General features: G+C 51.1%; 1 protein-coding gene across 1 annotated transcript in view; it reads left to right on the forward strand.

Annotated features, from left to right (window-relative positions):
- The window catches only part of LOC144152528 (uncharacterized), a 277204-nt gene that overhangs the window by 190100 nt on the left and 66116 nt on the right, over positions 1-20988 (forward strand). The window lies entirely within an intron of this gene.

Here is a 20988-nt window from a genome sequence, read left to right on the forward strand (position 1 = left end):
TGGTCGATTAACACTTCTGTTGTGTGTGACTTGTACCTTCCATTCAGTTTGTTCACAGCTGCCGCTACCATCTCATTGCGCTTAAGAATTCCGCTACATTCCCTGTCGTTCGTTTGTGAGTAAAGAGTCCTACCCGAAGCTTCTTCATGTGTCCCAGGTAGCGCGTATAGTGTGCCCATTGAGCAACACTTTCGGGCCTTCACGAGAAAGACGAAGTACAAGGAAAGCGCCGACACAGCGCTATACCTCACTACAATTTTGTTAGACGGGAAGCATTGCTACCGTCACTGAAAAATGAATGGTTGAATGGAGAGTGGATTTCAAATTACCCACTTTCTGCGCCATAATATGACGCGACAAGGGCCTTGTGACGTGCATCACGGGAAACAGCCAAGAACGGTTAATCAGGACATTGACTCGACGCCGCCCTGAAGAAACCGTAAGTTTGCTAACGCTGATCAAGCTTTCGTACAACCTAGCATGGAGTTTCAGCGTGTTTCGTGCAAAAGCGTAGGTCTTTGCTGTTGCTTCGGGCAATGAAAGTGGCTAGAACTGTGCCACTTGAGCATACCTGTGCCGTCAGTGCCTTCCGTGAAAACGGTGGTCACGGTTTGTTCGTAATTCTTTCCATTTCGATGTGGCGAGGGCCATTCACGTGCGAGCTGGCGCAGCATTCCCACCGCTCGCATGCCCTTCCCGTTTCTTTCATGTCGATTTCCCTGCGTTACAACACTGTTTTCCTTTATGTACCTCATATGGCTGAAGTTCGCGCTAACATTGGCATGAGAGCTATTCCGTTGAGCCAGTCTTTCGACTGAAGCGTTGTCTTCATTTTCCATTAAAATCCGCTTTAATTCACCGGCAATCCGTAGAGGTTGATATCCATGACAGCAGTGCGGCGCGTCAACACCCTTTGTGCATGGTACTTTTTTTGATGAGTAATGCAGTTTGTATTAGAAGTGGCGCATTTGCTATTCCGACGTAGCATTCGATCACTGCTGCAAAAAAGCCGTGTTTTTATCTTCATTGTCATTTGCTAAACCATCATCTACGTACTAATGTGCGGTAATTGTGTTCGTATACTTTTTTCAGTTCGTCTGCTTCCCTTCGCGTTAGCTTTCTCACATAGCTCCTGCTTGCCTTCGTCACTTTGAGTCGTTCCGATCTGCACCGTATGTTACGGAGAAAGAAAATTTAACCTTCGCAAGGCCAGTAAAAACTTTCATGGGTTAGCGTCCATGCGATGCATCTGAATCACCAAGTCGATGTGTCAGAATTGAAATAGCGTTGTGGCATCACGCAATACAGAATGTCGTGCTTGCATTGCGTCGTGTCACAGCGTAGACCGCGTTTTTCGACCAGAATTGTGAGCCTCGACAGGTGGCCGACCACTGATGTGCGTTGCGGTAAAGCAGACGCGCGCGGCTTCTTTTCCCCACCACGATGCAGTATCGGCCACAGCGCCACCAATAAGAGGAAAGCCAAATTGTTTGTGAAGCAGTTTGTAGAATGGCAGAGGCTACCTACCGCACAAGTCTGGCCATAAGTGCATTGCATGGCAGGAGAGCGCCTACGTCTATGCTGGATCTCGGGTGGGAGAAATGGCCCTGCGCATGTGTCAACGTTGACATTTACGGGATAGGCTTGCGGTTCGTACTGGCAAAGGGTTTTATTTTTATGCCGCTGCAGCACCTGGCAAAAATCGTGGCAATTCTCGTAGCTATAATAAAACCTGTTCGTCGGCCACCATAGTTGTGCGTCCATTTGTTTTCGCCTACAAAGGGCATTTTTTGTTTCATTCGGGAAGTGTGTGTGTGTGTGTGTGCAGTGAATCAGCCCGTGCATAGAACCCCTTCTTATGCAGTTCCCACCGGACACCCCTCTGACATCGCATTTCGGAAGAAAGGTCAGACGTTAATGCTGGCGTACCACTGCAGCGGGAACTGCTTTCTATGCACGTTGACAGCGAAGAATTTAGTTGCCTCGGATGTCGAAGGGGTACGAGATGAGTGCCTCTTTTTCATTACACTCGCATCTTGTATGCAGCGCTAGTGAGGACCTGCTCTGTCCTGTGGAGTTTTTCTTCGTGCCCGTGTTCGGGCCATAATTTAGGACCAATCGGGGCTCATGCTGCCGGCACTCGCATGGCTGCTCTCTGGATTGGAGGGGGGGAAGGGGGGGGGGGGGGGGGGGGGGGAGAGGGAGTCGGAGCAGTAGCTTGTGCAGTAGCAACACCGACTAGATATCTAGTCGGTGTTGGCAGTAGACAGCCGGAGAGAAGGGTCTAAACTCTAATATTAGACGGGAGCATCGATAGATGCTCACGCAAGGAAGGAGAGTAGCCCACCTTCACCTCGGACCTGTCATCCGGTTCTCGCTTTTTGATGAATGTGCCCATACTGTCGGGAGCTTTGTCTCTCTCGTGCGTCCCCACACTACTGGGAACAAAGCGCGAGCACAGCGTCGGCTGCGGATGTCTCGAGGCCAGCATAGGAGGAATGGGTGTGTCAGTGTAGATTTGAGACCTTGGCGGTATCGCGGCGTGAAAGCGGAGACGGCGATGAAGGGGAGAGACGGTTGCCTGCGCGGGGCAAAATGATACCGGCCGGTGGAAAAGGAAGCTTCTCGCGTGTGTCTAATAACGGAAGCGTAGGTTCGTTCCCGTGGTTGTCACCCGAGGAGTGAAGCAGCTGCACGTGAGAGACGCCAAGTTTACGTTCCTCTGCCGCGGCGTCGCGTAGAAGGCGACATAAATCGACACCTTCGGCGTTCGGCCTGGCAGCGGCGCGACACATGGCTGCCGCGAGGCGCCCGCACGCTTCGCGTATCCGCCCTTCCTGACGCGTTTGTGATGGCAGCTGCGCACTGACTTTGTTCGTCGAGAAAAATAATACTGCTCAGCTGCGCCGCCCTGGGACTGTATTATTCATCGTGCTTTGGACCGGAAATTCCAAAAAAAGATCCCCACCCGATCAACATTTTTAACGTAGAACGCCGTGGTCCGTACGTCAACGGGTAAACTGTTTGTGTACTCCGGAGAGCAGAATGTATACGAACGCATTTAATACTTTCCTGCAACACTTTACTCAACGTTCTCCCCCTTCAGAATCTGGAATGCATCAGGGCGCAGTCAACAAGTGCGTTCAGTACTTAGATTAGGTGGCCACGAGGCACCCAGGTACTTCGGTCAGGTGGCGACGAGTACCCCAGCTGGACATTGTTTGCGGGGCCTGCGTTAGTCGGCTTCCTTTCGGTTGCAGCAATAAACGCATTCGACAGACACTTCAAATAAAACCGCCCCAAAAAAGCAAAGCTACCTGCTGAGACAAGCAAGTCCCGCAGTGCCGCTCTGCGCTGTCGTTACATGTAGCTTTCGACGTGCTTCCACGCACGAAGGAAAAACAAAGGGAGGGGGAGGGGGGGGGTTCACATGGCTGGTACAGAAGCGCAGCGAACCCGGTTTCTGTCGCGTCGACGTCACGTGCACTCGGAAGTCGCAGCGAAGTCACAGCGTCAGCAGGCTTGACGCGTTATCAAGCCTGCTGCGCTAGCTCGATGCGATGGGGTTGCTGTCACAGCCATGCAAACGCGGCCAGTGAAGGCGTTTATCGGCACCTCGAACGCCGATGCGTGGAAGCAAGATTTCTAAACCTCACTTGGCTGCATAAAAGAACGCCCGACCACGGCGCCCGACTCTCGCGTAGCGTTCCTGGAGACACCGCCACTGTGCCCACTCTCGGCGGAAGTTCGAGCTCACTCGGACGCGCGGTGGTGGTCAATCTCTACGTTGAACGACGCAGGCCCAGAGTGGTGGCGGCATTGTTTGGGTGGCTCCTATCGATCCCTTCCTAGTGCGACGGGGTCACCGGCGGGGCGCGCGGTTAACCTTGGCGCCAGTTGGTGCAGAGCGACCGCGGACGGCTTCCGCCGCGGCCGATTCGAATCACTTCCGATCGCAGTGGGCCGATCGTGAAGCGATGCAGCGGCGGCCAAGTGGCGCAGTAATGGCCGAGTAATAAAGCGGTCACTTTGCGCCGGCCATCGCTCCGTAATCGTCAATCGAGGAGGAGCAGGAAGACGGGAGGGGAGGAGGGCGCGCAAGGGTTGTGTAACTGGGCCGCTCGGCGCGCACCTCGTCCGCCTGGAAACGGTCTGCCCCCTCGGCGGCGGGCTTGATTCTCCCGAAACGACTGCCACGGACGTCATTAGGCGGCCCTGCCTGGCGGAAACAAAGGGCGCCCGATTTCTGCTGCTTCTGGCCCGGTGATTGCGGTGCATTTCAGTTTTATTTAGGGGCCTTTCACGTCGCCAAAAGGCCAGCGCCTGGCCGTTTGCGCGTCGCCGCCAAGTCCCGTCGAACGTGCCCCTTGGCGACTCGTCCTCTGCGTTCGTGCACGGCACCAACGGCCCCCGCAGGGAGGATGCGTTTCTCGGAGGCCGCAATGACTGGGTCGCACACATTCCTGGCCGACGCACTGGTTCGTGCAAATGGAGCCACTTAAGCAGCCCAAGTGTGCCGGGAAGAGCGCTGCCCGGTGGGCTCGATATCAGATGGGCGAAGGGGTTTGCCCCGGCCGTCGGGCGGACGGAGCGCGCCGCGGGAGGCACGGCGCGCCGCAGAGCCGGCCACTGGGACAGGTGCGTTTTACGGCCCTTTCCGTCGTCTTCCGCCTCTGTAAACAAAGGAGAGCTGGCCGGGACGGGGAGGCCGCCGCCGCGTTGGAAGGAACTGTGTCGCCCACTTTGTGAAGAGGATATCGAGCGCCCCGTGTTTGTTGTGCAGGCCACTGGCCAAGTCGTGGAGTAGCCGTGGCTAGTGCAGTTACGGTGCAGGCGATATACAGTAGAGCCCACTTAATACGGCCGTAGATATAACGAACACTCGGTTACAACGAACGAACGATGCATGATCGTCACAGCGTGCATTGAGGCAGTGGCATTTTGTTTCCGATGTAGCGAACTGGCGCGAGGGTGAAACTCGGGTACAGCGAACAATCGACCATCGCCCGACCGCGCTTGGCGTTCGCAGCCGCCACTTCGATCGGCTTTCCGAGAACGCGGAGCGTCAACTGCGTGGGAATCACCCTTTTTCAACAGAACTGATTGCAGCCAGCAAAAAAAAAAGAAAAAAAACGTAAGAGAGAGAGAGAGAGAGAGAGAGAGAGAGAGAGAGAGAGAGAGAGAGAGAGAGAGAGAGAGAGAGAGAGAGAGAGAGAGAGAGAGAGAGAGAGAGAGAGAGAGAGAGAGAGAACACAACAACGAGGGGGAAGAATTGTAAACAATAAACGACGTTGTCGTGTGTTACAAGATAGGGGAGACTACGGCGAACCAACACCCGTGAGGCACATGTGTTCCCCCGTCCAGCATGTCTATGGGCGGACAAATCGGCAGAACGGATTTTGTAGCCCCACAAAATTAATGACTTCGTGTAGCGCCAACAAAACGACAAGGACAAAGGGGGCGACGGGTACAAGCGCTTGTCCTTGTCGTTTTGTTGGCGCTACACGAAGTCATGGATTACCGCTACCAACTAGCCCAAACCCAAACTCTAATAAACCACAAAATTAGCTACGCATGAATTTCAGCGGTCCCCGTTCGTGCTCGCTCGCGCTTTTTGTCTCCAGATCGGTGGAGAGAAAATAACAATAATAAAAAAGCAACCTGAGACGCGTGCCATGCATGAAGCCGAAACGCTTAGGGTGCCAATGACTCTGAGGTGTCATCGGTTGTTCTCTTAGGGCATCGTGAATTTGGCCATTGCGAACAGTCTTATGCAGGAAGCAAAAAACTGCGACCTGGTTAAGAAGAACTATCTGTCCGAGTCGACGGTTCCCAGTCAGTTTACCGAACGCTACTTTATCGAAAAAAAATTCCCTTTTTATCGAACCACCTGCGTCCGTTTTATCGAAAGTGTGGTTTTGCGGCTTTCATTGTAATTTTCGGGGTTTATTTTGTTTAACTGGCCATCGCATTAACCTAACCTGCAGTTATGTTCTTTCTACATTGTCTCAGCCGTGCTTACATACAAAAACCTGCTTATTTATGTTGAGGCGTTTTTCCCGTGTTTTCGATCACCTTTGTTATATTAGAATTTTTTCATTTTTTGCGTTTTCATTCATTGCACTCAAGCATGTATGTCCCATTTTTTACATTACAAAATTTTCTACTATAGTATCGACCCAAACCCAAATTTTACATTTTTATTTTTAGGTAATCGGGTGACGCGCTGTATTGAGTAGACCTTCACGATTTCTCTATTTTTTGTGTTTGCTATATTTATCTTACTGTTTTTATGCCTTATTAATGTAAGAGAGTATGGGCTAAACACCCCAGATATGCTGGGGTGCAACGAGGGGGGGGGGAATGAAAATGAACCAATCTGTGATATGGTGACTAATTTTATAACTAACTTTATTATCGTTAGTTCTAAGCAAGGTATCGAGAACAGTGGGACAAGGCTTGGTAACCTCTTAGCTACTGAACTCAGTGCCCATTAAGAATTAGGAATGCAGAGATCAGGAGAGCTTTTTGCTAGCGTTCCAGTTAGGTTTTTGACATCGGACCCAGAAGCGCCAAGAAGTGCCTTACTTATCTAGAACATACGCGGCGAAATAATTAGATTGTGTGTTGACACAAAAGCGGTGTATACAAAAAAGTACGAAGTACACAGAAAAGTACACAGAAAAAAATCCTCCAGCTTAGCTATGGTTCAAGCCTTGCGGGAGTTAGTGCAGGCTTCGCCAATTTCTATTTTTTAAAATCGCAGACTGAATTAAAGGGGGGGTGCGGGTTGTATGCAAGGGCACGTTATACGCGTGAAAATACGAAAGTACACCACCTCAACACCCCTGACGATCAGCGCTTGAAGAAGTGCAGGTCGCGCTGCAGTGGCTAGAGTAGGCACTGTAGTCGCGCTGACCTCTCTCTCTCTCTCCCCCCCCCCCCCTTCCCCCCCCCCCCCCCCCCCCCCCCCCAAAAAAAAATAGCTCTTTACGCACACCTGCTGGTCGCACAGACCTCCCCACGCCCTCCTAAACAGCGTAACGAATTTACCATTGTAGAAACGAGCTTCAGACCGGCTTTCAACGCCAATTTCCAGTCAGGGCTTCTAGGCTTTTGCTCATACGGTCGCGGTGCAACGAAATCCATGCGACGAAAAGGCGCCTTGCACGAGAGTTCCTATCTCGAGATGGCACTGTACCAAAAGGCCGGTGTGACGAGTTTTCCGGTGACAAGTGGGCTCAACGCCGACACGCGGCTCCCTCGCACGGAATGACACGCGCTCCTGTGTTCACCCTAACTGTGATAAGGATAGTACTCTAAGGTTTTCGCTAGGGTGCTGTCCAAAGATCGTTAGACTTCCACTGAACGGTGAACTAATGCCAAATGAGTCCCCTCCGTTGCGCAAAGTAAAACTGCAGGAGGCAGCCGTTCGCGTGGACAGCTCACGCATTTCACCGTGACCTTCCTCCAACATGTGTTCGTGCGTGAGGGTTTCCCTGGACTTGCACGTGACGTCACGTCCGCTCCCGCCGCTGCGTCGACGCCATGCCGGAGCACCGCACGCGCCGCCGTTGCATAGGACACGTGTGCTAAAGTGTTGTCCTCTATGCTTCGGATGTCGCCGCTCTTGGCAAACAATGCCACCAGTTTATAGTAGGCATGCTTTTCACGAAGCATATTACGCCGGGCTGATAGGGTCGGCGCGCGCACGGTACGAAGAAAAAGTAAAACTGTGCGACGATGTTGACCCGTACACCTTGCGACCGGGTGCGGACACGACGATGGACGTCAGTGCTTTCCCAGAGGTTACCCACGGCGACATTGTGAATTACCTGGTTTTCTCTGCGAGCTTTGCAACACTCGAAGAAATCAAGGCCTACAAATCGCTTGAAGCCCATAATTACTTTACAAGCGGCTGGGTCAAAGCTCTGTCGGCGAAGCTACTGCAAGGAGAAAAGGTGCTCCTACTAGGAGAGGTAAGCAGGCGCCCCCGTTTTTAACTCCGCATTTCGTGCGGAACATTCAGAATTCAGTGATTAGTCAGTGGTGCGTGCAGGAGACACGCGAGTTTGCAGGTTGGTGCAGACAGGAAACAAACTGCCACTGTCGAGAAGCTCCTGCCGGTGCTGCGGTCTCTGCGTTCACCTGAGGTGTTGTACGTTGAAACCGCCGCCTTGCAGCACGCTCGTAGCGCGCAGTGCCTTCATGCTTCGCTTCGTAGCCTAGCAAGAGCGTTTGCGCCCAGTCCGGGTTCGCTTCTTCCCAGAGTTTGGCCGGTCTCCCTACAAACGCAAGCAAATGTGATTCTAGCGCATTGATATTGCCTTATTTAATGGTAGCGCACGCTTACCTGTTACGAATTGGACGCCGCACACTCGGATGTTTGGGAGATCGCCCTTGAGATCGGCACGTTTGATACGCGCGAGCCACAGGCTGCGCCGCTGCGCCGCTAAGAGCTTTCGCTTCGTTTCGTCTTGCCGCTCCACAACCTTCGGAAGGCGAAAAATATTTGTGTATGCCGACTCCTTCCTCGAGCTGCTTTTGCTACGATTACAGCACCCAACAACTGCGCAAATTGCCATTGCAAAGTAGTGCCCTTCGCAAACACCAGCGGCGTGGCTAGCGTGGTGCTCCGCGGTGCTTCAACATGTCTAAAAACGAGCCAGCCTTTGCGGAAGTGACGTTGGTGCAAACCATGTATATGCAGGCGCAGACGTGACCGCACGGTCTTTTATTTCTTGTATAATGTGCGCCGACAGAATGAAAAAAAAAAAAAGAAAGAAAACGATATGTGCTCGAGGTGGAAGCCACGTATCTCCGCCGGCGCCATAATCCGTCGACCATCAGCCTAAGCCCTCTGTCTTCCACATTTTGCTTTAACGAGACGCGTTTAAACACCACTACCAACACCTCTGGCACTCGCTACAGACTCTTCCGCCACCGCACACTTCCCTGTCCACTGCGTGCCCAACTACACACTGTGCCATCCCACCGCTGGCCACCAGTTGTCACCGTTGGGAAGGCGTCCCCGAACCGGGCTCCGTCGCTTCCGTCTTGCGTGTGGTAGCGTGGTGGTGAGCGGAAAGCAAAGGTTGCTGCCTTGATGATGACGACAAGGAGCCTAAGGCAAACTTAACTGGTTTACTTCATGGCGAGAGATGAGCCGAAGCAATAGCCCCTTCCAAGTGAGGTTGCAGTACAGGACTCTAGCAGAGCGACAGCATGGATTCGCTGCTGCAAAACGGATGCGAACTAGCCGCCGAGGGGACAGTAGCCGTAAGGGCTGCGCGCCTTTCCCAGTGCTTTTGTGCACACGGCACGCAAATAGTGCACACCCACACGACATTCTTGAGAGTTCGTGAGGGCGGGCAGTAGCGGCGCTCGTTGAGTCTGAGAGAGGGGGAGAGAAGATTTCGACTGCGGCGTCCACCCCGCTGGGACAAGTTTTAACTTGTACCGTTGGCTGTCGCTGCAACGGTTTGAGTCACCGCCGAGGAGGCGCGCACGCGCCAGGCACACGTATGGTAGGCTCTGCCACAATGAGTGGGAGTACTGCACGAAGCTAGCAGTACGTGCGAGAATAGCGGCGCTCTGAATCGTAACTGCTTCTCCGCCGGGCAATTCAGCTGATCACCCCCGTCACTCCGGCACGTCTTTACCTCTACGGTTATCGCTGACCTATTCTGTCCCAACTGCCCCTCTCCGTACGCAAATGTCGAGCCTACCCCTTCCTGCCGTCCTGCCGCCCAACAGTCACCTCATTACCCCAACCCTCCCCCTCCCAACTGGCGGGTGTAGTTGGCGTCGGCGGCCTTCGTTGACCACCTGGCGGCCATAGTTCTGGCGGAGGAATATCAATAGGTCTTAGTCTGACCGCAAACAAAGTCTCCCCTCTCTCTCTCTCTCTCTCTCTGTCGTCCCTCTACGACGTCGACGATGATCGCCGGAAGCCGATATGAGCTTTGAGTTTTAGCGTGACTAATCATTTTGTAGCTGGGTACGTGACGCCACTAGGGGGTGAAACGGCAATTGTTAACCTGTTAAGCACTTCAGTTTGCCCAGCCATTTCCCATATTTTTTTTTTCTTACTGTGCGGGCGTGCTTTGGAAAGTTGGGTTTTGTGCGTGGGTGGAACAGCGCTTAAAGGGACACTGAAGTGAATTTGTCAAGCTCCCGTTTTTGCTTGCACTGCGTAGACTGGCTCAAATTAGCACACTTTTCATCGTTTATCCGGTTGACAAATCGGTAATTATTTTACAAAGCGCGAAAGAAGAAAAACTACCATGCGCGGTTTGCGGCGGCCGCACCAACTAAGGCTGTGACGTTGAGAGGAGGGGCGCCGTGATTGGACGATGCCCAAGGTTAGCAATCACACAAGTTTCGGTTTCGGTTCTGTAAAACATAACCAATGGCTTTGTTGGATGGGCATTCTCAATATCTCAGTAATCATCGTACCGCGCTTCTGCCATGCTGTGTCGGCTGTAAAATGCGTAAGATAAACCTCCCAGGACGGCTTGGAATCGTAGCATTCACTACCCGAGGCCTACGCAGTGCATGAACGCCCTCCGCGTCCCCGCAGACGCTCAAATGCCATGCGCTTTTCCCCCATATTTGGAGCTTGCCGCACTCATGCCTGTATCGTAAAAAGCGTGCTCGCACCAGGCCAAGGGTCTGTTGATTCTGGCCTGTGCCCACTGCCTGCAAGCAGTCGGTGCTTATGGCAACAGCACGCCAACGAGAACTCGCTAGCGCGCCAGTGCCAGCCTGCGCGCGTTTTGTGAACTAGTTCGTGTAGCCATGAACGTTGCGGCCCCAAAAAAGGTGAACTCAATATAGAAAATATCGGCGGAAAACAAAAAAGTTAACTTAAAAAAAAAAAGCACGTACCCGCGGGGATTCGAACTCGTGACTCGCAAAACATTTGGAGTGAAACCCCAGCGCCCCAGACTGCTAGGCCACGGAGCGGGACGCGAATGCGTTGTTAATATAGGGTATATATTGTACAACCCGTTTACACTTTTATTTAGTTTTGGCATTTCAAGCCGCTTAGGTGACTATTCGTTGTACTGCGATCGTGCAGTAAGCGTCGCCCGAGTTTCCACAGTAGCTCACGTCTAGCAATTGCATTTCGTAGACGGAAAAGCGTTCGCAGATGCGTAGTCGTGCTGCTGACCGCTGTGCTTGTTCGCCCAGCGCAAAAAAAGTGCTTCCCGCGCCCTAGTTTTACGCTGTACGGTAAAAATATCAGTTGATTTTATTTGCTTAGTACCTATATTGACTTCGCTGACTCTTCTCCCGCCTTCAAGAGGCCTTATATTTTCCTACTGGCGTACCAGTCAGCGAAGCGTCGCATGTGCAGCGCTTGTGTGAAGCGACCTTGACTTGGAGCTAGATACAGTGTACAAACAAACCAAGTAAAGAAAGGCACATTCTTCCATTCACAAACGTGTCCTGGCTTCGTTTCAACTAAGCGAACGAATTGCGACCAAGCAATTTTTTTTAACCTCCTTGATTGCGACGACCCGCCGGCGGCCGGCGGACGAAACGCTGGGCCGACTGACTCTGTCGGCCGGGGAGCCGTGCAGTAGCGCAGCCGTGGCGCAGCCAATTGCCAGCTCATCCCCTCCTGACGTCACACGAAAACGCCACAGAAAATGGGCGAGCGTAAAGAGAGGAGGACAGCGTTTTCGAATTAGTTTTTCTACTAAATAAAATCGCGTAAACGCGCCTAGAGTGGTCGAAACATGGCCTGGGGACTCCGGACTACAATTTGCGCTAGTAATCCCGCAATGTTTACATATCACTTCAGTGTCCCTTTAATTACCTACGCGGCGAGTGTATCTTAGTAACCGCATTCTTCGTGGCGTGGGTTTTCGGGGAAATCTCTCCGCAAACAATTTTGCTAATGCACGTCAAAAGCTCTCTCTCTTTCACGATTACCTGGTCGCCCCAGGAGGCCCTTCTGATGGCCGTGAATGTCTGCTTACTGAAAGAAGCCGGGAACAGGGCTCGAGCTGTGGTCCTTCACCGACTGTGTTACTACTACGGCACGTGTCGCGTTTATGTAGGGGCACGCGGATGTCTATGCATCTTGCCACCTTGGAGCGGTGGCCACTTCAGTGTGAACTTCACGCATTCCTTGGCTCTGTCACTTCTGGTTCATCGGTGGAGCGCAGCGGAGAAATCTGAATGTGGAAGGCATTTACATAAGCTACTTAATGACTGTGATCACGTGTTCTTGAACGTTTTGTGACTAAGGCGTTGTGCTGCTGAACCCGAAGACGCGGGTTGGGCCCCGGCCGCGGCGGCCGCCTTTCTTATGGAGGCGAAAAGCGAAAACGCCCACGTATCGAGATATCGGCGTCCGTTAAAGATCTCCAGCGGAGCCCTCCACTACGACGCGCATGTAGCTTCGGCGCGTTAAAACCCCAAAATAATTTAAATTTGCAAAATTTGACTCTAACGTTTTTTTCTTGCGCCTCTTGGGAAGAAGGGATTAGAGCAGAACATGTCTCGTAACTGAGGTTCTTTGGTCTAGTACTTGCCTGCGTAAGCACAAGTGAACTGCGTGGAGCCTATTTTTTGTTTTGCGAATTGGGACGATACACGCGTTGCAGCGAATCCGCGAGGGAGTTAGGGACTACGCGGCGACAGTCGCATCATGCACCGACACCTGCGCCGTTTAATTTCACCTGTGTCGCTCTACACACGCTGACAGAGTGACTCCGCAGACCGGCAGTAAGGGTCCTTCCTACTGCTCGTGTGTTGCTTCTAGGCCTCCCCGGAACTTGTTACGACGACAGCTGAGTGTGCCAACTCCTGCAAGATGGACGTGCCACTTATCCACAGCTCGCCTCCAGGATCGTCGCGTTTCCGGACATCGCGAGCGGCCGTCGAAAGTCGCCGACACTTCCGATCGCTGGAGGTGGGGCTGCACCGGCGGGGCTGGGCGGAGGAGGCCGCGGATGTGGCGCTGCTGGGTGCTGGGGAAGGGGTGTGCATCGCGCGGTCAGGTTGCGGCACGTTCGCCGTTTTTGCGGACCGACTGACCGGGCCGCTGAGTTATGTGCTACGTGGCCCCGATCTCGCCCGGCGGCGGCCGTAAACGCGCGGACATAGCGTTGCCTCGACCTAGTAAGTCAGCGGAAACCGCTTGTGGCGGCGACTCGGGTGCAGCTCGGGAAACAGCTGCTGGTTGAGAAAATGAGAGGGGGCCCTGCTTGCATTCGCATGTTCTAATAGCGTCACCCGAACGGTTTCGCACGGCATTTGCGCATGTACAGTTTTTGGTGAGGTGCTGATATTTGGCCAAACTTGCGCTCGATATTTCTTGCTTCTAGGCTAATCCCGTGCTGGGACGCAGCTAATGCAGGTAGTTTCCGACTACGGCAGACAAGTCGACCTTGAACGACAGCTGTCAAATTCTCGAAAACCAGCACTCATGCGAGGGCTTGTTTCTTCGGAATAAGCCTAGTTCTTCACCGTGACAAGTATACGAAACGTGCTCCAGGTCACAAATCGCCCGATATTCGGTAGTAAAACTAAAAAAAAAAAACATATAGGTTAGACAGACGCAAACAGACCAAACACTGGGTGAACAGCATAGCTGTAAGGACTGTTTGAGTTAGCTATGGTTCCCCTAAGGGATTTATACCCCCCCCCCCCTTCTCCCAGGTATATTTCGACACCCCCCAAAATCGATATTCTGGACAAACCCCTTGTGCCCCTGACCATCGTTTATAGTCTATAAACGTTGCCCTGACGTCATGCACACAAGCGTCTTGTTTTCGCGGCTGCCATGAACGCCGCGGACTGGTCCGAGTTCATTGTCATGTGGTTTGACAATACCGCCGTATTTGCGCATTGAGCTCCTCCGAGAAATGGGGTCACACTGATCAGGAGGCCGGGTGCGACGCCGCCCAATCTGCCGGAGCCGAGGCTGGGAAACGCTTTTGCGATTCTTCCAAAGCGTCGTTTCTGCCATTTGCCTTGCCCTTGGCTCGTCCAGCCGCAGGAGGTGCGCTGCCGCGCGAGACGACCCCGCGGCGGCGGCGGCGGCCAACCGGTTGCGCCAACCCGCTCGGTCCCAGCGGGGCTCCCCGCCGGATATGCGCTCCTCGCAGCCGTCGTAAAGCCTGGACGGCTGCTGACTTAGCCAGTTTGAGCGGGACATACAAATTCCCCTGGTTCGGGGGCAGGGTGTTCTTTGGGGACGGGTTCGGGAACGCGGGATTTGCGGTCGTCCTACTGCCCGCAATCGTGTACGGACTTGCGACCGACTGCATCGTGTCGTTTGCTTCCGCACGTGGCCTGCTAGCTGTTTGACACAATACAGTACTGTACCGACGGCTCCGGTCTTTTCGGTACAGGGCATTTCGGTACGGTCTTTTCGGTGCACGGGCATTTCGGTGCACGGGCATTTCGGGACACTGGCGTTTCGGGACACGGACCTTTCGGTACAAAGACGAATTCCGGCGAGCGCTTTAGGCTGCGGGCGTTGTTTACGGGGTGGTTACTAACACGCAATTCGTACCTATTTATTACTGATGTTGTTATTCGCAATTCTCCGTTATTTTAGGCCAACAGTTGGTTATGCGGCCTTGTTAAAAATCATCTGTTTATTTGTTAAATATTAGCTGCGATATTTGTAGCATTTAGACACACTTATCGTTCATTATTTTGTTTTTTAGCGCCTTATTATTACCAGTATTTAAAAAAACAAATCAGTGACAGTGTCATCGTGTCTTTTCACTCGTTTTTTGACGACTTATTGTCGCCTGTTTTTTTTTTTTTCAAAAATCAGGGAGAGTAACTATTTCCAACGTGTGAGTTCGAGCTAGTTGGTAATGCATTGTACGAATTTAAAGCGCAAAAATTCGTATAACTATTTTCTTTTTGCACTCCGCGGGGTCCCTACGACAGCGGCTGCGTAAATGAGTGCCACCGCACGGGGAAGAAACCTGTGCCTTTATAACGTAATGACGAAGAATTGCAGGACGAAGTTGCAATTTCTTGGAATTCTGCATTTGTGTGCGTTGCTTTCTTCTGATGACGCAAGTACTTAAGGCGTTATTTGCAATGCATTACGGAAGGCATCTATTGCATCTTGCCGCACGCTTCCGTCCCGACTGCTTCGTAGTTAGCAGGGACTGCGGTGGGTTTATTGAGCTTGTGAATCAAAAGTTGAAAATGCTGTGTAATGACGTTTAAAGCACTCTGCAATGCTTTCTGCAGCATACATACAGATATTCATCTTCGCAAGGACTGCTCATCTGGAATTCTTAGCGTCTTGCCTCAGAGTATAATTGCCATAATATGGTCGTGATGTTATGTGAGACCAATGTCACCTGCACTTCCCCATCAGTACTTTTTTGAACCGCACAATATCGCCCATTAAAAGGATGTTCGCAGAAGCCGGGACGGAAGTGTGGTACAAGGTACAACAGGGGCCTTCGGTAATGAATTGGTATGTGCATTGCCTTATCAGGAGAAAGCAACGCCCACAAATACGGAATGCCCAAATATTGCAAGATCTTCGTCCTTACGTTAGAAAGAAACAGGTTCATTTGCCCCTGCGGTGGCGCTTAATTACGCTGCTGTTATTGTGGTTTCTGGAAGGTAGAAAAATAGTTACTGTCACTGATTTTTGATTAAAAAAACGAGAGAAAATACGTGATGATACAGCCGCTGATCTGCTTTATAAAATAATGGTGAGGGCAGATCGCTAAAGAAACTAAGCAATGAACGAGCTATACATTTTCTGGCTACTGTTACGCAAATAGATAGGCTTTTTTTGACAAGGCCGCATGAATTTTTACTGGCCTTAAATAACGCAAACATACGAGCAAAAAGACTTGTAATGAACGGGTTCAATTTGCGTGCTTACAACTCCCGTGTTAACAACTCACGTGAATTTTGCTGCCTCAAAAGCTTGCCCGAATTCGTTTTTGTACCGAACCGACCTGTACCGAAATGTCCTGTACCGAAACGCCCGTGTCCCGAAATGCCCGTGTCCCGAAATGCCCGTGTCCCGAAACGTCCGTCTACCGAAAAGACCGTACCGAAATGCCCTGGTCGCCCCTACTCGTGCTAGGCCTCCCCTTCCTCAAATAGTTCCGATAAGTTTCTGAGCTCGCAAAGTGCTTTTACGCCTCTAAACAGATCTGAGCAAGGTAGTGTAGGTTATTTAGTAATTACTACAGCATATTTTACTCACTTCTTACTGAAGTGTTCAGCACGGGCGTAAATTCTGGTTTTCCATGATTCCAATTCCACTCTTAGATAGCGCCACTGACATGTTTTCTTTTTTAAAGCTCTACCCTAGCTTCCTGTACAACCGCTATGGCTCTACAGGTTATGGCTACATTATTCTCAAAACAACTAATGTTATTGTGAACGCTTCATCCGAAAAGTAAAATATTCAGGCTACTTTAAACGAAAGCAACTACCGGTTTTCCCGCTCAATCGCCATCTAATTTAATTCTGACGCCAGCCAATTTAATACAAGTGCCATCTAATTTAATCCAAACACTATCTAATTTAATCCAAATGCCTGCGAGTTTAATCCAAATGCCAACCAATTTAATCTGGAGCCAACCAAATTAATCCAGATGTCAGAAGGTTGTTCTGGAGTGTTTTGTACGAAATTAAGGGCAGTTTTGCGGACTTTGTTACGCGTGGTGTTGCTAAAACGTAATGTTTCTTGATCCATTCTTGAGCCGGGACAGTCCCGTTTTTGAGGTCCGCGTCATCCGTCCCGTCTTTTTGTCCCAATACACATTCGTGTCCCGTTTTCGCAGGACTGCATAGTTTCAGAATTGATGCCAAGCAAGTTGATCAGTCCAAAAGTGTGCCGACTCGTATATTCTACAAATATGACCGTAAATACTTGAGAATATTTACCAGGAGAGTAAAATTTAGGTCTGTTCTCCCCGAAGAGCGCTTTGAAGTTTCTTGGCGAAGATGACTGTGAAGAGGCCTTATTTCAGCAGTTGACCATATGGTCAAGCAGATCATTGAAAAGCAACTAGAAGATTGGAACTCTTTAGGCATTTCGGTCTCTGAGGGATGGGTGCAAATCTTCAAAGATATGTCAACAGGGAATGTAAGCTGCGCTGAAATGTCTCGCGTCGCGGGACTCTCCCTGTATTCTTCTGGAACCAGTGCTCTAGCGGAGCAGCGCGTTTTTTTTTTTTTTTCATTGCGGACTCGACATGGACATCAATGTGCTGTCAACATTGCGTGGAGCGATACTTGTGCAGCTGAACTTTCTGTACAAGTCCGAAGAATTTTACTACAACCAAGGCTTGCGGCGTAAAGTTCTGTTTTAAAAATGGAATCGTCGGCAAAATACGCCCGATCTCAACCTTTCTCCCAATCTCATCCCTTTGTCTTTACTACGCTCACCCCGCTGATGTGTCCCGTTGTCTATACCTCCAGGAATATGGTCACCCTAAGCAGTATGCGTACATTTTTTTTTTCTTTCGCGGGGAATGTGCGCTCAAAAGTTCCGTTCTCCTTCCACCGTGCTCCTCGACGATTTGGCGTTGTCGACCGTGACGTCACACTGACATTTCCTGAGGGCGGAATTGAGCGGATTGCAAGCACGCTTTAAACTGTGTGAACAAATGGAGGGTCGATGTCAACCGTGACCTATGGCAAAACTGGAAATTTTGAAGGCGAGGGTAGCATTGAACTACACTGAACTACATTGCGTCACTGTGGTAGTTCTCAAGACCGCAGCGATGGGTGTCAGTTGAACAAAAGCGGCGTTGGTTGAACCAGAGTCCTTCAAAAGCATTGAAGGACTCTGGTTGAGCTAACCACGCAGCGCCGGTACAAGTAGCAGTTTGAAGAATTTACTTCAGTGGCCCTGCTCTGCGAATCGCGAACGTGAATATATACGAATTTGAGCGCACAGATGACAAGAGTTTGGGTTGCGGAGGCAAATGTACGCTGTAAAACGAAATCCCTAAGGTTGACTTTGTGTTCGCTTTCCGTTTGTTGCCGGTTTTCGTTGCGCGTGTGGTTCGGTGGACAGAAATGTTCTTTTCCATAGCGGGGCACGCTCGCCCCTTCGATAGATTTGCCCCTATTCGGCTGCTTGCAACATGTCGGAGATATGCCGCTGCCATCTGTGTGCGCGCCAACAGCACTGCACCCTTTGGGAACAAGGCCCTCTGTAGGCTGGGTCCACCTCTGCAGTATGGAGCCACCATATCTGCAGTAAGCTCGCGCCAGCGCCTCCAAGGTTGTGAACACGGCTTCTTCACAGTACGTAGCGCCTTCCCACCCCCGCCGTAAACCTGCTGACAAGCTGTCTGTGTGTTCCCATTGCGGATCGGGACTCGGCACAGCCGCATTCTCGTGATTCGGGTCGTTAGAACATTTGGAGACAGGAACAAAAATACTGGCGATGATGATGACGAAACGTCGCGACGTGCAGGGAGATTTTTGTATCTCGCATTGCGGGTCGTCTCCCCTAAAAAAAGCAGTACGTGGGGCTGAAGCGGTGGCGCCGTGAGGACGTTCCGCGATGAGATGCGCCGTCGCCTTGGTGGCAGCCGCGCGACCACGGCGCGCGGCCGTGGCATTGCCCACGAAGGCACGCGTACTCCGACCCACACGCGACCCCGGGAGCATCAGATCCGTAGGCCGCAGACAGAAAGACGTGGGCAGCCAAGGAGCTCGTTAGGCTTTTTGGCGTCCCCTTGAAAGAAGCCCCCCGTGAGTGCCCGGCCGATTGGCGGAAGCGTAACACGCTCTTCTGCCGCTCGCCCACGGCCCGGCTCCCGCGCAGCGCCGACGCTCCTCTGGGCGCTCCGTCGACCTTCCGGGGCTGCCCGCGTTGGGTGCCGCACATCTTTCACCGCACTAATGAACGAAGAGGGTCACGGGCCGTGCTACGCCGTGTGGCTGAGCCTCGCAGTTTGTTGGAGTGATTGGTCATTCAGGTGTGAATCAAACCCACACGGGCCTTACGACGCGCCGCAGCGAACTTTCATTTCGTGGACACCCTAAATTTCAATTTTGACTTTGAAAACTGTTGAAATAGCTGCGTGGATACATGATGCGTCTCTGTGCGTTGGCAACTGCTTTATAGCAGGCTTGTACACACTATGCAAAGGTTCGTGTCAGCTGGCGAGATTCCACAACATTGCAGTTATTTCAGTGTAAGAGATACTCTGTGCTGTAACATGACTGATGCAGTAGCATGACTTGGGAGAGTTGTGAAGCAGTCATGCACTCTGATGTGCCCGCTTCAAATATGCTTGGGAGGGATTGATTAACCTTGGAATTCGTCTATGGATGTTTTAAGGGGCCATGAAGACAAAATACAAGTTTGTTTTATTTGAAATATTTGGTGTTTTATACTGCTCCCAGCGCTTGTCCACGAGCAAAAGATGCTGTAGTCACCGAAAAACTGCACAATTTAAGCCAATTAGATGGCGCTTCGGTACTGCTCAGGACCGCTGTCCGCACTCGCTTTGTTTTTGACCGGATTTGTACCTGGCCAATTTTTGTTGCGGTTAATAGTCATAGTTTCGTGAAACATTGGGCATGCTTGACAAGCAGAGCCACAGAAGACAATGGCGCTTATGCCAGTTGGCCAGTGTAAGCTCAATGAGCCAGACCGCTGTGCAGCTATAACCAGCGTAGTGCTTGCAGTACGCACTGGTGCTTCTGTGTTTATGTGTGCGTTTTTAACGTATGCTTAGTGTGTTCGTAACTTTCATTGTTTACCCCACTATTCTTACTGCAATATAAATAATTTGCATTAAATTTAAGTGCAAATGGCTGGTTCTGCAAGCTTATAAGCCCTGCCTAACTTGCGTTCGCTTTTGCCAACCTCAGATTGCTCAGGTACGCATAATGCATCATAGGTTCTAGTGTGGTAAATGAGCTAGTGGGTCACATGGCCATTTTTTCCTAATTATATAGCTTATTTGAGTGAAGTTTGCGTTAAAAGTGGTGTCAGTGTTATTCTAACGAGGCAATCTTTCGAATGAACCAAACTTGCATTTTGTCGTCATGGCCCCTCTAATGACGATCAATTTCGCGAACGTGTTAATAGGTTCAACTCGCACGAGCCAAATGAACGAAGTGTGTTGTTTTGTTTGATTTCTGTGTGAGCTTAGGTAGGATTATTCTGATTATTCTTGTATTCAAATAACCCCCTTTACATCACAGGAGCATGTGTTGGCAGCAGGCTTTAAGTTTGCAGTCATGAAAACTGTGAGCTTTCGGGGGAAGTGGGGGGGGGGGGGGGGGGGAGAGAAAAGTTGACTGATGTTACAGTTTTTTTTTACACTCACAAAAGGTCATTTAAGTCATCAAGAAACACCAAATGTGCATTCGTTGATATCACCTTTCCCATGTTTGATACACTAACCCTGATGTATGTACAGATCTTTGCATTAGTGGCAATGTGCAGCTGAGCTCACTCTTTGCGAAAATAGTGCCACTTATGTTATAGTATCGTAGTATCGGCCTATTTTGAGCACCGAGCATTCCTAGGTGCTCAAAGGAAGCAGTCTTCATTACCTCTTCAGCTGCACTAATTCCCTACGAAAGCCCGCAATGATTTCAAGCTCGCAGTAGCGAGTTTTAGCTGACCGTTTTTCATGGTCCGCTCTGCTGGGATGGCGAGTGGGAGTGCCGTTGCGCATGTGTGGCGCGCTTGTCTGCGAACAGCATTGGCTCTGGTTGCGCTGAGCAGGCCGCCGGTACCGGAGCGAACCGTCGAAAACGTTCAGCTAATACTCCCTAGTGTCTGTGATGTGACCAAAGCAACGTTCATGCTTGAAATGTGAATATTTTTGATGCCGCTTTTATAAATGAACACAGCCAATTAATTGATAGATTTAATTAAGCCTACTGATTATTTGGGTTAACATTTTTGAACAACATCCTGCCCTGTTCTTTGTTTTGCGTAAAACTTGGAGGTCTGGGTGAAGCGGGGTGTATGCCTTATGTTGTGGCTGC

This window comes from Haemaphysalis longicornis, unplaced genomic scaffold (genome assembly GCF_048455015.1).
Source record: "Haemaphysalis longicornis isolate Haplotype H1 unplaced genomic scaffold, Haemaphysalis longicornis Haplotype H1 scaffold_1, whole genome shotgun sequence".
NCBI lineage: Eukaryota > Metazoa > Arthropoda > Arachnida > Ixodida > Ixodidae > Haemaphysalis > Haemaphysalis longicornis.